The sequence below is a fragment of the Cibotium barometz genome, chromosome 2, assembly GCF_041138505.1.
Source record: "Cibotium barometz isolate CiBa-2024 chromosome 2, ASM4113850v1, whole genome shotgun sequence".
In the NCBI taxonomy this organism is placed as follows: domain Eukaryota; kingdom Viridiplantae; phylum Streptophyta; class Polypodiopsida; order Cyatheales; family Cibotiaceae; genus Cibotium; species Cibotium barometz.
The window spans coordinates 74,685,297-74,702,719 of record NC_141047.1 but is presented as its reverse complement, the minus strand read 5'-3'; positions in this window follow the sequence as shown (position 1 = coordinate 74,702,719).

Genomic DNA, 17,423 nt, shown 5'->3' with positions numbered 1-17,423 from the left:
GGTTGATCTTTATGGTTTGATCTTTTCTTTGAATGTAAATGTGGTTGGTATCCTAGTCCTCGATCATCTTAGATTCTCTCATGGATGGTCGTCCAAGGATACAGTCTCATAAGAAACAGGGTGACGTCCAAAGTTCATCACCACAAAGGTGTGGCGGTATGTAGTTCCAAGGATATTTATTTTCAAATCCTTCAGTAGACCAATGGCTGTGGCACCACCAGTGAGTTTGACTAGCAGTGTGGTGTCATCCATATGGCAGGTGCTCTCCCCATTTTTCCCAGAATTGTTTTGTAACAATGCTCACTTCTTCTCCCCCATCCAGGATCACTCTGTGACTTGGAGGCCATTGAAGGTTATTGGGCAAAGCCACATTCAGTTCATCACCTTCAAGGTATTGTCCAAGATTATTTATTCAAACAGTGGGGATGCTGGTGATTTCATGGGGTATAACAAGTTCATCTTCCTCAGATTCATTAGAGCTATCTAGCTCCATGGATTCTTGCATGCTTGCCCCTAGGCATCCCCCTCCATCCAGTCTTTTAGATCTTTCCATAAGCTTGGGCTACCTTGAAGCAAGGTATCGATAGGGATCTAGATCTGAGAGGAAAGGAAGGAAAAGAGTCTAGCAATATCTTTAGGGGCATAGGTTGTTCCGCGAGACGAGGAAGATTGATTTGGTTTTATCTTAAGCTTTTTGTGTATGGGATGTGGATAGGGATTTCTCTATCTGTTTGTTTAAGGTGGACATCCCCCAGATCTTTGAGATATTTGGCTACCCGATCTCCCTAGTGGGGGGTAGCTGCAGGCAGCTACCCCCTAGGCAGCTATCCACCAGTGGGGGGTAGTTGCCTGCAGCTTCTATTGGCCTCTGTGGGGGTGACTAGTCTGGGAGCTCTCTAGAATACACTTGAGCTTCTTTGGCAGGTCTCACATTGGAGACCGGAGGACAAGGCTCAAGGTAAGCAATAGGAGGCTCATCTTCTCTTGACCAATGCTTGGGCTCTACCAATAGTCTTTCTTTCTCCTCTACAAGGTTAGGATATTCGGTAAGCTTATTTGGGAGTTGATTAATGTTAATAAGCTCTTGGGCTTGAGCAATTGAGCATATCAGATCTTCATCTTTTGATAAAGAGGTTGATGCATGTGTTGTCATACCATCTTCCAAACCACTTTGGATAATTACACGACAGTCTCCCTTGCCGATCTTTGTGGTTTTCTTCTTTGAGTGTCTAGTCTCTTGTGCTTGCTTAGGGACATTCTTTGAGGCTAAGACCTTGGCTTATCCCCGGTCTCGTGAGGTAGATGCCTCTGCTACAGCATGAGATCTGGCTCTATGTCGGTTTTGTAGTCGAGTTACGGCATTGTGAGAGGGACCGTGTGGATGAAACCATCTCTCACACTCTTAGGTTAATGCTGGTGCTCGGATTAGCTTCACAAGCCATCCTCGTTGTTTCAGGTCTTAGCAGATAATCTTTATACATATGGTCGATTCCACAACCAACGCATAAGCGAGAACCTATAGAGGTACTCACCATCCCTTTCTTGAGACCCTCAGGCACTCGGTGAGGCCCTATGCAATGATAGCACTGCATATGTGGTCGTTTTGCCATCGTATTCATGTCTCTAGCCCGTGTGGCATTGGGGCGGCTAAGTACACTGGGTACATTTGGTCTCCCTCCATAACATAGTGGCTTAGAATTTGAGAGGGCGGGCTTGTTGGCTCAAGGGTTTCATAGGTAGGACCTATTGGAATTTCCCCCTCATTTGCTTCTTTGAAGATTTCTGTCAGCATCAGTTGACGAATTCCTATGATTCTTGGCAATGGGGGTTGAGGTGGAAGAATCGGGGGTGGTAAGGGAATTTCAGGTACCTTAAATATTCCTCTTTGAGCCACTTCTTGGCCTGGTTGAGGTGCATAATGGAGAGTAGGTGCTGGCAAAGCCAGTGGTTGCCTTGGGTTGGCTAACAAGGCTTGAGGTAGAGCTCAGGCTTGAGCATCTCTTTGATAGTAGTTTGTAACTTTGTGATTTCCCCATCTTTGTAAATATTTGCAATAGACGTTAGGAAGGGGTCGCAAATGTGGACACTCTATGCTGATATGGTTAGCTTGACAGATCGGGCACCATACAAGCTCCCTCTTTGGATAGAGATGGGGTTGGCTGACTTGATCCCAACCTTGGACGGTTCTCTAATGTTGGGTCATTTGCTGCATTAGTGCAACGACCAACTACTCAACTTGCTGTCCACTTCACTCTTTCCTCTTTTCACTAGATTTCGCACTGGTGGTCTTGAAAGAGGCTTTAGTTGTACCCACATGAAGTTCTTGGGAATATGTTCCCTTGCAGTTGTCCTCAAAGTCCATAGCACTCCTACAACATTGCTCAAAGAAGGAGGTATGAGCCATGACATATAATGAATTGTGAAAGGGTATGTCATCTAGACCTTCCAAGAATCTCCCTATTAGTCTATCATCAGAGAATTTGTCTCTGGCACTACAACGAGAGTGGATATATCCGACTCTATTGATATAGTCTTGGATGATTTCACCATCCATTTGTTTGACATTGTGCAAATGCTCCACCGGACTACATCTAGTACATTGGTGAGAATATGATACCTTGAATATCTCTTTCAAGGCTTCAAATGTGTCCTTGTCCTTAGCTTTAAAAGACCTAAACCATTGGCCTACTTTACCATCTAGGGTGAAGGCAAAGGCACTCACCTTAACCCGATCTTCTACATGGCCAAAGGCTTCACAAATTTGCTTGAACATCTCCAAAGTGGGATGGGGTCTTTAGTCCCATCAAATTTAGTGACAAGCTTTGATATGTTTGTGGGTTTGTTCCACTCTAATGTGGGTGCAGGTATAGGTTGCACTGTGTTGGGGGTGTGATGCCCCCCTCCATTTCCATAGCTAACTTTCACATTTTTGGGGTTAGCCTTTCCATGGCTAGAGGGGGTGTAGGTTGAGGAATGTTTGGAGGAGGAGTGGGGCCAAGAGGATAATATACCATTGGAGGCCCTTGTCTTATAGGTAGGTTAGATTGTGCCCCATGTGGTCTCATGTGGTACCCAGGGTATGATCCCTGTAGTGGGTACTATTGATATATAGGCGGACTGGGTTGATGTGAAGGGCATGGGTAGACCCTTTCTCGTTGTTGGTATGAAGTTTCTAGCCCTTAAGAAGATGGACCTAGCCCTAGGTCTTCTACAGGTCTTTAAGCCCTATAAAAATCAACCACTCCTGAGACAAGAATGGCTCTCCAAACTGGTGATTCAGCTTGGGTATGATGGCTTTCGCTCTGCCCTATTTCCACTCTAGGATCTAGAGATGGCGTGGGCTCACTTTCTTGTGGATGGTCCATACCTCTTGCCCTGGGTTGTGGTTCTTCCAACTGTGTGTTTCCTAGGATAAAATTGCGGAGCCTCAAAGCAGGGCTTCTCTGTGAGTGTGTGGGAGAGAGGTAGGAGCTTGCTCTCTTGGATAGGAGATATGTCCATGCACTGAGGTTCGGGCTCTCCTGTCTCGAGGTTAGGAGTTTCTCGTCATGTACTAGGAAGGTCTTTGCTCTCATTTTGGTGTTGTCAAAGACGAGGACTATTTGGCTCCACATGGTATTGATTGATGGGTCTGGCCTAAGCGAGGGAGCTTCAGGAGAGTTCACGTCATCAAAAAGAGAGCTATTTCACACCAATTTACCTGAGCATAGGTGCATGTAAATGTGGAACTACTGTATAAAACTCTGTGTGAAAAGTATTTTTTATTATGGGAATGGTACGGGCGTATGCTTTGGGATGGTACGAGCATACGCTTTTTAGAGCTAAAGGGAATGAGCGTACCCTTCTCAGAGAGCAGATGGAATGGGTGTTCGCTTTTTGAAGGAGACACGAGCATGGCTTCACAAAGGAATGAGCGTGCACTTTGAGATGGAGAAGCTACGAGCGTGGAAGATGAATGGTACGGGCATGTTAAGTTTGCCATGGGCATGAAAAGATGCAGGGGGGAAGAGAGCTTGAGCTCTTGCAAGCACACACACACACTCACAAAACCCTAATAGAGAACACACAAGGTGAGAGGCTGAAAATCTTCTTCTTCTCTACTCAACACTCAACACACCATATACAAGAATAAGAGTACACATAATATGAAAGATACTCAACCAATACATACACGGGTTCTCTATAGTGTGAACCCGACTAAAATGAGCTGGCGCTATAACTATGCCAGTCTCTAGAATGGCTGTCACACAGCCTGTCATCCCACTGGCCGCATATCACCCAAGATCTCACCAACCATGCCAGTGGTGTAAGTGTGGAGCCTATCCCCCAGGCGGGTCATCAGTGTCCACCGCCTCACTAGACGAGCTCGATATCTCAACACTCCCCCTCGAGCTCAACTCCATCTCATGTACACCAAGTGAAGCCCTGAATCTGCGGAGCTTCTCTGTACCCAATGCTTTGGTGAAGATGTCAGCTACCTGATCCTCTGTGCTGACATAAACAAGGTCAAGGTCTCCTGCCAAGACCTTCTCTCTGACAAAGTGGTAGTGGACCTCTATGTGCTTCGTACGAGCATGAAAGACTGGGTTCCTGGCCAACTGTATACTGCTAATGTTGTTACAGAAAATGACAACTTGTCTATTCACTGATAGACCCAAATCTGCAAGTAGCTTTCTCAACCAAGCTACCTCACATGCTGCCATAGCATCTCCTCTGTACTCGGCCTCTGTACTGGATAGAGCAACCGTAGGTTGCTTCTTGCTGCTCCAAGTCACAGCAGCACTCCCCAAAGAAAACATGAATCCACTGGTAGATCTTCTATCTGAGATACTACCAGCCCAATCAGCATCTGTGTACCCATGTACACATATCTCTGTCCCAGTCTCATAGAATAGTCCACAATGCAAAGTAGACTTCACATACCTCAGTATGCGTCTCACTGCATCCAAATGCGGTTTCCGTGGAACCTGCATAAACTGACTCACCAACCCAACAGCATAGCTCAAATCTAGTCTGGTGATCGTCATGTAGATCAAACGTCCTACTATGCGCCTATACATAGTAGGATCCTCCAAGATCTCTCCTGAATCTACACTCAACTTGCCATTCTGATCCAATGGCACAGAAATAGGCTTACAGCCTGTCATACCATACTTGGACAACATGTCCAAGCCATACTGTCTCTACAGTAATCCAATACCATGTGGTGACCTAATCACCTCAATGCCCAAGAAATATCTGAGCTCCCCTAGATCCTTCATCTCGAACTTCTGTCTAAGTAGGATCTTTACATCAAAGATCTCTGCATCATGGTCCCCCGTAATGATCAAGTCATCTACATAGATGACAACAAGCACAACTCCTCTATCACCATGTCTCACATACAATGAGAAATCTGCATTGGCTACATGAAAGCTAATAGTGACAAGATATTCAAAAATCTTGTTAAACCATGCTCTTGGTGCTTGCTTTAAGCCATACAAGGCTTTCTTCAACCTGCAAACATGCTGGGGGTGACCCACATCCTCATAACCAGGTGGCTGCAACATATACACCTCTTCTTGCAAATCCCCATGCAAGAATGCATTCTTTACATCCATCGGATGTAAAGACCATTGCTTTGACGTAGCCACTGCTATCACAACTCTCACCGTTGCTATCTTGGCAACTGGGCTGAAAGTTTCCTCATAATCAATCCCATACGTCTGCGCATATCCTTTGGCTACCAATCTAGCCTTGTACCTGTTTATGGTTCCATCACTGTTATGTTTAACTTTGTACACCCACTTGCATCCAATGGCTTTCTTGCCTTCAGGCAATTGCACTAAATCCCAAGTTTCATTTCCATATAGTGCATCCATCTCCTCATCCATGGCTTTCTCCCAATACACATTTCCAACAGCCTCATCAATGCATGTGGGCTCAACAACCTGCACAACCTTTGCCATATATGCATAGTGATGTGCCACATAACCATCATAGGTAAATCTCTGTACAGGATTTTTCACTCTCCCAGATCTTCGCAGCTTCTCATTCATGGCTTCCATAGCCTTCTTTACACCAGGTGTTCTCATAGCTGCTGGGATCCCAAGCTCCTCATCAAGGCTCATATCTGAGCCACTAGACTCTCCATCAATATGAGAATGCCCTGCAGAAATGTCAGGCATACCAAGGGGCTCAACCACTTTCTCTTTTCCTTTACATGATGTACTAATCACATTTGCAGGACTGGTATTATGACGCAGCCTGCCACTCCATGGTCTATCAATAGACCCACTAGATGAGGACTCTCCTGGTCCACTCAAAGACTGTGATTGCTAACCTGCATTCTGTGCAACCACACTTCCACTCACATCAGCCCCAATAGCTTCTTTTTCAGCAGCATACCAGCTGCTCATCTCATCAAAAACAACATCCCTGCTTACCCTCAACTCACGTGTAACAGGGTTATAACACCTGTATCCCTTTTGCTCAAGGGAATATCCAATAAACACACATTTTTCAGCTTTCGGATCCAGCTTAGTTCTCAGCTCATCTGGCACATGCACATATGCAATGCATCCAAAGACTTTCAGATGAGACAAATCTGGTTTTCTGCCAGTAAACCTCTCCTCTGGAGTTACATCATGTATGGCTGCAGTCGGAGTCCTGTTCATGATGTATACTGCTGTAGAAACAGCCTCAGCCCAATAGCTATGCGGCATATTTTTCTCTTCCATCAATGCCCGCGCAATCTCAGCAATGTGCCTGTTTTTCCGCTCAGTAACTCCATTTTGCTGCGGAGTGTATCTGCATGTAAACTGTCTCCGAATACCATTCTTCTTCAGAAATTCAGAGAACTCATTGGAGAAGTACTCTCCCCCTCCATCTGACCTTAGGCACTTTACATATTTCCCTGTTTGCTTTTCAACCAATACTCTGAAATTCTGAAAATGAGTGAACACCTCACTCTTCTCCTTCATGAAATATACCCACACTTTCCTTGTGTGGTCATCAATAAATGTGACATAGTACCTGCAGCCTCCCATAGACACGGTCTTCGTAGGATCCCATACATCTAAATGCACAACATCTAATGCATTTCTGCTCACATATCTATTACGTGGAAACACATGCTTTGTTTGCTTCCCAAATTGGCATGCTTCACATATTTTCTGCATACCTTCCACTTTAAATCTTGGCCGAGAAGTACTCTCCCCCTCCATTTGACCTTAGGCACTTTACATATTTCCCTGTTTACTTTTCAACCAAAACTCTGAAATTCTGAAAGTGAGTGAACACCTCACTCTTCTCCTTCATGAAATATACCCACACTTTCCTTGTGTGGTCATCAATGAATGTCACATAATACCTACAGCCTCCCATAGACATGGTCTTCGTAGGACCCCATACATCTGAATGCACAACATCTAGTGCATTTCTGCTCACATTTTTGTTACGTGGAAATATATGCTTTGTTTGCTTTCCAAATTGGCATGCTTCACATATTCTCTGCATACCTTCCACTTTAAATTTTGGCAGCTCTGTCACAATTCCTTTAGTCTGCATAGACTTCATTCTCTGCACATTCACATGTCCAGTTCTTTTATGCCAAATGTCTGTGTCTGCAACAATTCCTGAACCATTTGCAAACATCACAGCACTCATTTCAGGCATGTCTACATTTTACGTAAACATTCTGCCCACTCTATTGCCTTTTACAACCAACCTGTACTTGTCTTTAAAATCTTCAACATAACAACCATCAGGGTAGCAAAGCCTCCATAATAGAGATAGAGAGAGAGATGTGTGCGAGAGAGAGAGGGATGTGTGCATGTGTGAGAGAGAGAAAGAGAGAGCGAGAGAATCACTAGTTAGGAGGTCCTAAATAAATAATTATCAAATATCATTTATGTTATCGTTTATATTAGGGTTAGGGTTAGTGTTAGTGTTAACCATTTTAACTTCATTGTTAAAAAAGCAAAACATTTTAATTTTTAATTTTTGCCAAAAAAATGTTTTTATATTTATTATTATTATTTTATTTCTCTTTGCCTGTAAGCTCATCATTGCTTTCATGAGTATTGTGTTTCATTGGTGGGGAGTGGTATTGCTATGTAGATAATAAGGCAAATGAGATACAAGAGAAAGATGACTGCAAAAAATTGGAGCCTTTGTCCTTGCATTTTAAAACGAGAGGGAGAAAGACAAATTCCCAAAACAAAACTACCTCACCATAAATAGTGAGGGGCACAAACTGCTCATAATCAAAGAACTACCAAACTGAACATAGACAACGCCTACTAGTGATGCCATCATTATATCCCTATAGAAATTAATCCACATTCTAAACTTCAAAACTCTACTCTCTACACATCCATCAAAACTCTACTCTCTACACATCCATCAAAGGCATGGTTTCCACGGAAATACTTCTCTTGTTTATTTAGACTTATTGCTACTATTTGTACTCGTTCCGTATGACACCATGAAATGCACAATAGAAGGTGCAAGGTTCTACACAAATTAGAATGATAGTCTATTCTATTAATTTTAATATTTTGCCCAAGATATAATGTTACTCCCTCATTTTAGGAGTCAAAGGCATTTTTTTTAATTACCACTTATTTTTGACAGGTCTTGCAAAGTTTGAACTTAGTTTTTAGTAAGTTTATGAATATTCAAGATGCCTTCATTTAGATTACCTATTGCACATACAAACATATTACGGAGAGGGTCCTTCTCCTCATTAGCTAAAGGAGTATTCTCCTCCTCTCTAAGATTTATGCCCATACCTTCTTGCCCTATTAATGCTAAAATGGCATTCTCTAATCATTTGTGCCAATGCTTCGCGATTGGTATTAACCATCTCCACATGCACATGCTTTGCGATTGGTATTAACCATCTCCACATGCACATGCGTCTCTACCATGGATCTTTTGGTATCAAACAACAAACATCTGCACGTAACATGACATGTTATGTGTATGACCATCTCCACATGCACATGCTGCTCTACTAATCAGACATTTGCACATCACATGCCATTTTTTTAAAATGTGAGGGAGGGTACTGAATTTCATTTCATTCCACTATGGGATTGCGTGGATTCTAACCTTTTTGGGCGTTACCCTTGGGATAAACCCGAGGAGACGAATCAAGTGTCATTTATTCAGGTGGAGCTTGTATTAATTAATTAATATAGGCTATCGCCTGTATTAATTAATTAATAGGCATTAAGACCTTGTGACCTTAATCAACATTATTAAAAATGACCTTAATCAACGTTATTAAAAAAAATTACGTTGCAATCATGCGCATCGTCTCCCTCCCTCTCAGCTCATCATCTCACTACGGTCGTGCGCATGTCTCTCTCCCTCTTGGCGCACCGTCCTCTCTTTCTATGTGATGTCTCTCTCTCACATGGGCTTTCACCTAAAACAGAAAACCAAGTGACCACCTTTTATACCCACCATGAGGCGGTTAGAGGAAGATTCCAGGGGTTGCTAAGGTTAATAAATTTTTTTCCCTCACATTAATAAAAATTTGGCCTACGAGAGGAGAGGTTGATTGCGATCAGATTCTGCTACATGTCGTGCATGCAAAAGGGGAGTGGGTTAGTGGAGTGTTTGTTGGAATTAGGGTTGCAGGAATGCACACACAACTTCAAGAAGATGAGGAAGCTTGAGCACAACACTGTAGTGTATTATGAGTGCCAAAAATGAAAGATCACAAACCCTAAAAGATAATGGGCGTATATACAATGCACGGGGGAAAAAACCTCCTAGTGAGGGAAAAAGTGCCCCGGCGGTCCTAAGTGTGTTCACACACATCACTACTATAATATGGTAACAAATCCCCCCTGGAGTGATGCGGTGAACAAGAGCTAGCACTCATGTATAGGGAAGTGTCTAGCTATGTGGACAAATCCACAAAAGGGAGTAAGCCCAAAGCTTTGCGAAAAGCTTCGAACTTTTCACGAGGCAGAGCCTTTGTGAAAAGGTCTGCAAGGTTATCCTGTGTTGGCACATAAGCCAAACTGATCTCTCCTGCAGAGAGTCTCTCCCTGACATAATGGTAGTGCACCTCAATGTGCTTCGTACGAGCATGGAACACTGGGTTCCGCGCAACTGCCAATGCGCTCTGACTGTCAGTGAAGATGGTGGTGGCAGATGGCTGCCCAACACCCAAATCAGCCATAAGGCGTCTGAGCCACACACACTCAACCGTAGCTGTGAAAGCTGCCCTGTACTCAGCTTCACAACTAGAAGTGGCCACAGTAGGCTGCTTCTTGCTCAACCATGATATGCATGAGCTTCCAAGCATGAAGCAAAAACCACTCGTGGACACGCGTGTGTCATAACAACCAGCCCAGTCAGAATCTGAAAAAACATGTAAATCTGGCGGCAATGATCCCCCCTTGGGATAAAACAACCCAAGATGCCGAGTACCACTCAAATAGTGAAAGATACGCTTCACTGCCTGCCAATGCTTAATGCCTGGGCTATGCATAAATCTGCTCACCTGTGAGACTGCAAACTGAATGTCTGGCCTCGTAATGCATACATAAATGAGGCAACCAACAGCTGTCTGATAGAGTGTGACATCAAAGTGATCTCCAGCATCATGAAGACTCAACTTCAAACCTGTCTCCATTGGAGTAGCAATAGGCTTGCAGTCTTCAAGGCCAAATCTCCGCAACAATGTTTCAATATACTTTGTCTGACACAAAGCAATACCTCCATCACACTGCTTAAATTGTATCCCCAAATAATGATGCAAATGCCCCAAATCTGACATCTCAAAAGAGGCATTCAAATCAGCCTTAAAATCAGCAATATGACTCTCATTTGGTCCTGTGAGCAGCATGTCATCGACATAGAGAGCAATGATTAGATGTACACCATCCACACGTTTAACATACAAAGTGCTTTCTGTTGGACTATTCTAAAACCCATGTGCAGTCAAATATGCATGTATTTTTTCATACCAAGCTCGTGGAGCTTGCTTTAAACCATATAAAGCCTTTTTTAACCTGCACACTTTGTTTTCCTGCCCTCTTTGAACAAAACCACGAGGCTGCGATACATACACCTCCTCATGCAAATCTCCATTTAAGAACGCAGTCTTTATGTCCAGCTGATGTACATTCCAACCATATGAGCTGCTAATGCACAGATGCTACGAACAGTGGTCATACGACATGTGGGAGCAAAAGTCTCATCAAAATCAATGCCCTTCTCTTGAGCATAACCTTTTGCAACAAGCCTAGCCTTATGGCGATCCACTGTGCCATCAGGCTTACGCTTCAATTTGTATACCCACTTAGTGCCAATGGCCTTCTTGCCAGGGGGCAAGTCACATAAAGACCATGTACCATTCTTCATAATAGCATCGTATTCTGCTTGCGTAGCAGCCATCCAATTTTCTGAACTTTGTGCCTCATCAAATGAAACAGGCTCACTTTCATCGCACATACTAGAAACAGCCAATGCATAACAATCTGGCGCATAAGAGGCACCATGAGAGCCAGAACGAGTGCGACTAGACAAAGGGGCATCCAACTTGCTGTCACGCAAAGTCTGCACCAGCCATCTAGGCATATTCCTAGAGCCCTCAATCTATTGTCTCTCATCCTCAAGTGCATCATGCACATCTGCATCAGATATAGGCTGATCTGTGCCATCATTTAAAACCTGCATAGGCTGAAAAACTGCCTCATGAGGTATTGCACTTGACTGTGCACCACTGAAAAGAGGCAACAATGTATTATAGACATCACGTGAGCTGATATCTGTCTCCTTAGTACATGAAACCAAGGGCTGAACTGCATCTTCCACAAATACAACATCACGACTAACCAAAATGCGCTTTGTCTGTGGATGATACAAACGATAGCCTTTGCTCTCAGCACTATATCCAACAAAAATACATTTGATAGCTTTGTCATCCAATTTTCTGCGATGTTGCACAGGCACTAATGCATATGCCAGGCAACCAAAAACACGTAAATGGCCAACAGATGGCTTGCGGCTATGCCAAGCCTCATATGGAGTGACAACCTGTAATGCTTTGGTGGGACACCTGTTTAGTACATAAGTGGCACACATGACAGCCTCAAGCCAAAAACCATGTGGTAGACTTTGACTCTTAACCATACATCTTGCCATTTCCATGAGAGACCTGTTTTTTCTCTCAGCCACACCATTTTGCTGTGGTGTATACGGCACTGTACATTGGTGTTTTATCCCACGCTCAGCCAGAAATGCATTAAATTCTGAAGACATATACTCCCCCCCTCGATCTGAACGGAGGGTGCCCATCTTACTTTCTGACACATTTTCAGCCATAACCAAAAACTGTTTGAAGCACAAAAACACTTCGGACTTTGCCTTCAAAGGATATACCCATGCATGCCTGGTAAAATCATCAATGAAAGTCACGAAGTAAAGGTAGTTTCCAAATGATGGAGTTTGCATGGGACCACAAACATCACTGTGAACAAGCTGCAATCTGCGTTCAGCTCTCACTGATCCATCTTTGGGAAAGGAAGCACGCTGCATTTTACCCAATATGCAGCCCTCACAAACATGCTTGACAGGTGCCTCAAGCTTAGGCAAAGAAGACACCATTTCAGATTTCTGCAGGCGCAGCAAACTTGCAAAATTCAGATGACCAAAACGTGCATGCCACAGTTTTGCATCTGAAATAGCCTGCGTATCCATAATAGCACATGCTGAATCCTCTACACATTTGCCATCCATATTGAGCTTATACAGCCCTCGACATAGTGAACCAGATGCTACAATGATGTCACCACAAGAGAGATCATGAACAGTACATCTGTCATCCACAAATTTTACAACCAAACCTGTTTTGGCAAATGCGGAGACTGACAGCAGATTCTTTTTGATCCCTGGCACATACAATGCATCAAAAAGTGTAAAGGTGTTGCCATTTGCAACATTCAGCACAATCTTTCCAACTCCTTCAACGGGATAAGAGGAGTTATTGGCACAAGTGACAGTATTCCCTGTGGGAGCAGACTCAAGGAAAGTGAATAAACTGCGCTGCGAGGTGATATGCTTAGTGGCACCACTGTCAAAGTACCATACATCTGAATCTACTGCAGACATACATGTGTCATGCAAAGATGGGTCATAACTGCACTGCGCATTGAATGCCCATTCTGTATCTAGCACAACATTAGCAGATTCATTGTTAGAAGGAGAGGCATCTGCAACAGCCATACCAGCCTCTTTCTTCTTAGCCTCTTTCGCAGCCAGCTTAGGACACGCTTTGATGACATGATCATTTCCCTTACAGTACTTGCAAAATGTCTTCTGTTTGTCACCCTTCTTCTCATCTTTGTCTTCCTTCTTTGGTTGCGCAGCATTTGCAGATTTCTGCTTACTAGAAGAAAAGCCAGCTTTACCTTTCCCGCTTCTCTGACTAGCAACGAAAGCTTGATCTGCGACACGCATAATATTCCTGTTTTGCCTTGACTGGTCTTCTTGCAGCAAAACAGAAACTAACTCCTCAAATGATAAGGCATTGGGATTGCCTTTCATCATCAAGCGAAGAGTGGAAGCAAAACCCTGATAAGAATCTGGTAGACCATTCAAAACAGTTTGCACAAGTGAACTGTCTGACAGGATTTCATCTGCAGAAATGAGCTGCTCTTTGAAATCCTTGATCTTTGTCAAAAAGCTATCCATAGAATCACCTTCGTTCATATGCTCACTCTCCAACTGTTTTCGGAGATAAGCAACACGAGCCTCATTTCTTGCCTGATACAATGTGGCAAGTACATCCCAAGCATCCTTAGAAGTCCTGCAGGAGCGAATATGTGGGATAATGGTACGTTTGACAGACAGCGCAATCAAGGCATGACCCTGCGCATCTCTACCATCCCAACGAATCTGCTCTGCTGAAAGTGGTGGTTCTCGAACAGCTGCTACAGCACTTGTGCCTGCACCATCATCAACAGTACCTGTTTCTGATGTGTTTGCAGCATTCCCAGCCACAATAGGACGTGCATCAATACCCTGCACAATGTTCCATAACCCCTTTGCTACCAATACATGTCGCATCATATATGCCCACAATGGATAGTTGGTGCCATCCAACTTATCCTCAGCAGCCAACATGCGGAATACATCATTGTTGTCAGCCATGGCCAATGACTGTACTACTAGATGTAAATGCTGTCTGTAAGAGGTAAACCTGTATAAAATCGACCTGTGCTATGTAGCACAGCCCAAAACAGACGAATGGGCACCTGTCCTGCAGATTTTAATCTTGACAGAAAATCTGCACAGTAGGACGATTTTGCCTGCGCAGTACTTGGAATGCAAAAACGGAGGGCGAAATGACTTCAGATCAAAATTCTGAAACGAACAAGCCCTACGGGCTTTCCCACGGCATATACTAACCTGCAGACGCTCGTGAAACCTCGTTGCAATCGGAGGAGATGAAGCGGCAGGTGCCGGTGATGCTGCCCGGGAGGAGGAAGCCTGCTCTGATACCAATTGTTGGAATTAGGGTTGCAAGAATGCACACACAACTTCAAGAAGATGAGGAAGCTTGAGCACAACACTGTAGTGTATTATGAGTGCCAAAAATGAAAGATCACAAACCCTAAAAGATAATGGGCGTATATACAATGCACGGGGGAAAAAACCTCCTAGTGAGGGAAAAAGTGCCCCGGCGGTCCTAAGTGTGTTCACACACATCACTACTATAATATGGTAACAGTGTTTAATCCTCTCGTGTGGGTGCATGCCCATCATACATCGATGGGTGGTCGACGTATTGGGTCTTACGTGGCAGTGGCCTCTAGTGGGTGGCTTCGAGGATGAGGGGGCGATTGGAGGGGGGGATTGGGATCCGAAGGCAGAGGAGGAGATGAAGCACAGAGGTGAGGAGGTTGAGGTGGAGTGCATCAAGAGGAAATGCGTTCTTGAGACTGGATAAATGAAAGACTCTGTAACTAGGTGAACAGTAAGGTATGCCTGAAGCTGAGCCAAGAGTTCATTAGAAGCCAGGTAGGGTTATTTTCGACGTGTAGCGTGTTTCTTTTCTGCTCGGACAAGCCTCCGTTGAAGGGTGAATTAGGCAAGTGGCTACAGGAAAGTATTTTACACGACTGCACTATGTCTAAGATTTTCTATCTAAGGAAGGGTTTTTTCAATGTACTATTTATTAAAGGGCAGTCTGTGTCTGAGTTGTTTGCCAAGGGACCCTTGTTTTTTGGACAAAGGTTGGTACATGTCTTTCTGTTTGATCCTTTGTTTGATTTCAATAAAAGTTTACAGAATGCATGCCTGGTTTAGGTTGAGGTGATAGGACTTCCTCCTTGGCTTAGACCTGCGTTGCGTAATATAGCCCAGTCCCTTGGTTCTATGTTATATGTTCCTGGTGATGAGATAAGAGGAAAGCAGGGTAATAGCGTGTGCATCAGATGGAACCCAACTAACGAGGCTCCAAAATCCTTAGAAGTAAACTTAGGCCAACTCGATAAACTGGAGTTAGACCTCAAGCTTGGTGCATTCCCTAGTGCCTATTTTAGATGTGGGACCTTTGGGCATATTGCCAAAGATTGCCTTGTCCTAGAATCCACGAGGGATGAGGTTAAAGTGGTGAATTGAGGGGGAACCGACAAAGAGAGCATTCCTCTAGAGACTAAGAAGATAGAATCTAAAGGGAAGGAAGTAGTGTTAGAAACTGGGGAGAACAAGAGGGAAGGGGGTTGGGATAAAGTTAAAACCAAAGCCAATGTTAGGCAGAGTAAGAGGCTAGGAAGGCCCAAAGTAGTCGCGGTCATGAGAATAGGAAGAATGGGAGTGGTGAAAATATGAATTCTATCATCTTTTCTAACCCCTATAGCCCACTGCTTGAAAAAAATAACTCTATGTTGGTAGAACAATTTTCTGAGCAGGTACTAAATGAAACAAGAAAGGATGCTGGTTTTGTTCAGAGTAGTCAGAGGGATGGAGAGGAAGTGGAAATGGTCCCGGAAACTGCATTAACATGATGAACATTATTGAGTTTAAGGGGTGCACGTGGAATGTGAAAGGGATTAAATATAAGAAGAAAAATGCTATTTTTTGGGAATTAGTGAAGTCCTGGGGTATGTCTGTTTTGGCTGTACAGGAGCACAAACTTTTTGGGAAAATCTCTAGGATAAATAGTTTTAGAGATTGGGAAATTTTCTATGGTGGTGTTAGTTCAGGCTATAGTGGGGTCATGACTTTAGTTATAGAAGAGATCTTAATCCTAATATTATAGTTGATCATCATCGTGAGGGAAGAATTTTGGTTGTTGAGATTGTAGTAGACGGTGAAAGAATATGGATTATTAATGTGTATGGGGCTCATAATCATAAGGTTAGGAGTAGTATGTGGAACTAGATTGCCGGGTTAAATGTTTAGGTTCCTTGCATTATGCTAGGGGATTTTAATATGGTAGAAAGAGTTGTTGATAGATGTGGTGGCAGTGCTATTCTTTTAGGGAAGGAAAAAGGGAAATGTGAAGAGCTTAGAAGGGGCTTAGGGCTTAAGGATAGCTGGTATCTTGGGGATTGGAGAGACAATCCGGGGCATACTTATTTTAGACTTCAATATTTATCCTCCTCATTAAGAATTAATAGAGTTTTCTTTAGTCCAGTAGGCCTCATGTACCTCATACTTTGAGAGTGGTAGTGGATTGTAGCTCTACCTTGTCTGATTATCTTCCTTTGAAGTGTAGTTGGTCTTATTCTGATGGAATTGACATGGATTTATCCCATTTTCCAACAAGGAAGCTGAGAGTGAATAATCTACTCTCCTGAAAGACCCCCTTTTGTGGAATATACTGAAGAAGCCATTAATAAATTAAAAAGGAGAAAGGGGGATGAGGGTTCATGGAAGAAGCTTGCTAATGAGATGCAAGGGATCATTAGAGCTGTGGATAAATTGAGGGCTAAGGAAAGGAGAGGTGAGAGAAGAAAGTGGTATGCTTTGTTTGAAGATCTGCTATACTGAAGAGGCTGACTATAGGATTGGATTCTGATGACACTGAGCTGTATTTTAAGTGTCAGGCCAACATTAAAGATGAGGAGGATAGATGTTATAGAGAACATGAGTATTGGGCTAGAAGGAATCTATTCAACAATAGCAAAAAACCTGACAACAGGTTTTTTTAACTCTCCAAGAATAAAGGTGATAGGGAGATTGTGGGGAACATCTTGGATGAGGATGGTAATCCTGTGAAGGACACCAAATCACTTGCTTTGAAATGGGTTAAGTTTCTAGGATCAACCCCGAGTCAGAAAGAGGACTACTCCTTAAGGAGAGTTCAAGCTGAAAACAGATTGCTTGGTCTTCTAAGTCAGAAGGTGGACCCTGATAGAGCTAAGTGGTTAGAAAGAGATATTGAGGTTGATGAGTGTTGGTGTGCTTTG